General features: G+C 46.2%; 1 non-coding gene across 1 annotated transcript; it reads left to right on the forward strand.

Moving 5' to 3' along the window:
* The first annotated feature begins 2,847 nt into the window (after positions 1 to 2,847).
* On the forward strand, positions 2,848 to 2,920 carry trnav-cac (transfer RNA valine (anticodon CAC)). The gene has a single exon. It is a non-coding gene; the product is annotated as a tRNA-Val (tRNA).
* The last annotated feature ends 1,597 nt before the right edge of the window (positions 2,921 to 4,517 follow it).

Below are 4,517 nucleotides of genomic sequence, written 5' to 3' on the forward strand. Positions count from 1 at the left end.
TTTCAAAACGGAGATTGATAGACTTTTGTTCGGCAAGGGTATTGAGGATCAAGGAACCAAGGCGGGTAGTTGGAGTTAAGATACAGATCAGCCATGATCTAATTGAATGGCAGAACAGGTTGAGGAGCTGAATTGTTCCTGTGTAACAGGCTCGTGTGGCTGAATGGACTCCTCTTGTTCCTATGTAACATGCTCGAGGGGCTGAATGGACTCATCTTGTTCCTATGTAACATGCGTGAGGGGCTGAAAGGCGTCCAGATCCTGTATAACAGTCTAGAAGGACTGAATGGCCTCCTTCTGTTCCATTGCAACAAGCTCGAGGGGCTTAATGGCCGAGTCCTATTCCAGTGTAATAGGCTCGAGGTGCTGAATGGCCTTCAGTTCCCGTATAACATGCTCGAGGGGCTGAATGGCCTGCTGCTGTTCCTATGCAACAGGCTTGAGGGGCTGATTGGCCTCCAGGTCTGGTGTAATGGGCTCGGGGCTGAATGGCCTCCTCCTGTTGATATCTGACAGGCCTGAATGGTTGGTTGGCGTCTAGTTCCTGTATAACAGGCTCGATGGGCTGAATAGCCTCCTCCTGTTCCTATGTCATAGGCTTGAGGGTCTGTCTGGCCTCCAGTTCCGTTGTAATGGGCACGAGGGGCTGGATGGCCTTCAGTTCCCGTTAACACGCTCGAGGGGCAGAGTGGCCTCCTCCTGTTCCTATGTAACAGGATTGAGGGGCTGATTGGCCACCAGATCTGGTGCAAGGTGCTCCAGGGGCTGAATGGCCTCCTCCTTTTGCTACCTGACAGGGTTGAACGGTTGATTGGTGTCTAGTTCTTGTATAACAGGCTCGAAGGGCTGAATGGCCTTCAGTTCCTGTATAACAGGCTCGATGGGCTGAATGGCCTCTTCTTGATTCTATGTAGAATCAATAGAATCATAGAAGTTACAACATGGAAACAGGCCCTTCGGCCCAACATGTCCATGTCGCCCAGTTTATACCACTAAGCTAGTCCCAATTGCCTGCACTTGGCCCAGATCCCTCGATACCCATCTTACCCATGTAACAGGCTTGAGGGGATGATCGGCCTTCAGTAACGATGAAACGGGCTTGAGGGGCTGAATGGCCTCCTGCTTTCCCTGTGCAGCAGCCGTGAAGGACTTGCCGCCATTTTGTCCAAGATGTCCCGCGAACTTGCCACCATTTTGTCTAAAAATTAGAGCCGGACCTTTCAGGAGCGAGATTAGAAAACATTTCTACACACATAGGGTGGTAGAAGTTTGAAACTCTCTTCTACAAACGGCAATTGATACTAGCTCAGTTGCTAAATTTAGATCTGAGACAGATAGCTTTTTGGCAATCAAATGTATTAAGGGATATGGGCCAAAGGCGGGTATATGGAGTTAGATCACAGATCAGCCATGATCATATCAAATGGCAGAGCAGGAACGAGGGGCTGAATGGCCTACTCCTGTCCCCATGTTCCTCTGATATTATTTATATGGAATTCCGGCAGGCATTTGATAAGGTTCCACACATGAGACTATTGGCAAAAATGAAAACACATGGATCTTGAGGCAATGTATTGACATGGGTAGAGAATTGGTTCGGAGATGGGAGACAGAGAGTAGGGATAATGGGTACATACTCCAATTGGCAGGATGCGACTAGTGGTGTCCCCCAGGGATCTGTAACTGGGGTCTCAGCTTGTCACCATATTTATCAATGACTTAGATGAAGGAACAGAGAGTCGTATATCCAAGTTTGCTGATGACACTAAGTTGGGTGGTACAGTAAGTAGTGTGGATGCGAGTGAAAAGTTGCAAAGGGACATTGATAGATTAAGTGAGTGGGAGAAACTCTGGCAGATGGAGTTCAATGCGGGGTAATCCACTTTGGACCGATGGTCAGGGTATTTACCAAATGGTAAGAAGCTCGGAACTGTGGAGAAGCAGAGAGAATTAAAGGTTCATTTACATAAATCAGTAAAAGCTAACGGACGGGTCCAAAAATAATTTAAAAGGCTAACGGAGCGTTAGCCTTTATCTCAGGGGGCTGGAATATCAAGAAGTGGAAGTTATGTTCCAGTTATATAAAGCTCTGGTTGGACTGCGTCTGGAGTAACTGCGTTCAGTTTTGGACACTGCACCTCAGGAAGGATAGATTGGCCTTGGAGGGGTTGCAGAGCAGATTCACCAGAATGTTACCGGGGCTAAAAAGGTTGAATTATGAGGACAGGCTGCATAGATTGGGCTCGTCTTCCCTCGAGTATCGAAGATTGAGGGGCGGTCTGAGCGAGGTGTTTAACATGTTCAAATTATTCGATAGAATAGAGAGAGAGAATCAATTTCCTCTGGGGAATCAAGAACGAGGGGGACATAATCTTAAAATTAGAACCATGCTATTCAGGTTCGAAATCAGGAAGCACTTTTTTACACAAAGGGCAGTAGAAGTCTGGAACTCTGTCCCCCAAAAGGCTGTGGATGCTGGGGGTCAATTGAAGCTTTCAAGACTGAGATCGATAGATTTTTGTTGGGTAAGGGTATCGAGGGATAGCGAGCAATGGCGGATAAATTGATTTGAGGTTCAGATCATCTCTGATCTAATTGAAGGGCGGAACAGGTTCAATGGGCTGAATGGCCTCCTCCTGTTCCCAATGGAAATGTTGAGAAAATGCTTTGTTGAGGCTGTGACGTCAGGGTCAACCCCTGTCCAAACAAGACAGGCCACATTTGGGAGTTTAATAACTTTGAAATGAACATTTTTCTTTTGTGACTTGTGCAACTTCGATCAAGTGAATAGTTATGAATGAGAATCAATACAGTCATTCTAACTTCTGGCTGGTAACCAGATCAGAGGTTTCCGTAGTGTAGTGGTTATCACGTTCGCCTCACACGCGAAAGGTTCCCGGTTCAATCCCGGGCGGGAACATTATTTTGGGGCAGATTTTTCTGTCCTCTGTGAAAGAGCCTGTTTTGTTCAGTTCGACACAAATTCGTGGTCTCACGAGCACTGAACATTTTAAACGGAGCCCTTCAAAATACAGTGTGTAAAATGAGAAGGAATAAAAAGTTCATCGCACAAAAGACATTATTAAACTTTTCCAACATCCCTCAGTGGCCTTTCATTCTGCAAAATAACGTTATCGGTTAATTAATGGTGAATAACAAAAATATATATATTTTTTTCTTCCATGCGATTAATATAACAAGTGTTCAAAAGTTGCTCTTCTGGCTGGAAATCGCACCCCGGCCGCAGTGGTAAAAGCGGCGAATCTTAACCACTGGACCACCAGCGAGTTTTACTTACAGCATTATCAGATTTAACGAGGATTTCCATTTCTCTGTGATTCAGCTTTTAATCCTTTTTGGCTACTGATTGCGGATATTCCCGTGATTAAATAGGAATAAAGTACAATAGGCTCAGGAAAACCCGGGGAGGTGGCATCCCGCTCACCGAGCCTTTCCAGCATCATTTATATCACCAAGCACTCGAGTGAATGAACCTTTCTCCGGGGGGGGGTCTCAATGTGGAAAGGGTGGCGAGGCAAAGTGCTATTTATCCGTCAGGATGGCCGAGCGGTCTAAGGCACTGCTTTCAGGTCGCAGTCTCCTTCCCACTTCCGACATTGGTTACTTTGACTCCTATTTTATTTCTTGCTTGAGCTGCAGTTGATTTTTCGGCCCAGTTGATTTGCTCTTCCCGCAATAACCAACCCGGTCTCGATCCACGGCACGTTTTGACGCCCACCGGCTCATCCCTAAACCAACCTTTAAACGAAAATATGCTTTAAACACAAGGTCGCAACTATGGAGAGAGCAGACACTTGGGGAAATGTACCATCGGAATTCGAGTAGGCCATTCAGCCCCTCGAGTCCGCTCCGCCATTTGATAAGATCATGGCTGAACTGTGATCGAACTCCATATACCTGCCTTTGGCCCTTATCCCTTCATACGTTCTTTTGGCAAAAAGCTATCGATCTCAGATTTAAAATTTGCAATTAAGCAAACATCAATTGCCGTTAGGGAAAGAGAGTTCCAAACTTGTTCCATCCTTTGTGTGTGGAAATGTTTTCAAATCTCACTCCTGAAAGATGTAGCTCTAATTTTTGGACTGTGCCCCCAAGTCCTAGAATCCCCAACCAGCGGAAATAGTTTCTCTCTATCCAGAAAATGTCAATGACACAGTCAATGAAAGGTGCAGTTCACGAAGGCGACTCACCAGCACCTTCTCAAGAGCAATTAGGGATGGGCAATAAATGCTGACCTTGCCATTGACACCCACATCCCATGAATGAAGACAAAAAAAGTCGCCTGCATGGCCGAGTAATTTCCTGCTGCTAAACGACGGGAAGAATGAAACCGTCGGCTTCAGCCCTTTGAACGAACTGTATACACTTGCCGTCGAGCTCAATCCCCACTTGGTCCTCTGCCCCGAATATCCACTGAATCAGAAAATCCTCCATAACATAGAATCACAGCATGGAAACATCACAGAAGGAGGCCATTCAGTCCATCGTGCCTGCGC

This window comes from Heptranchias perlo, unplaced genomic scaffold (genome assembly GCF_035084215.1).
Source record: "Heptranchias perlo isolate sHepPer1 unplaced genomic scaffold, sHepPer1.hap1 HAP1_SCAFFOLD_55, whole genome shotgun sequence".
In the NCBI taxonomy this organism is placed as follows: domain Eukaryota; kingdom Metazoa; phylum Chordata; class Chondrichthyes; order Hexanchiformes; family Hexanchidae; genus Heptranchias; species Heptranchias perlo.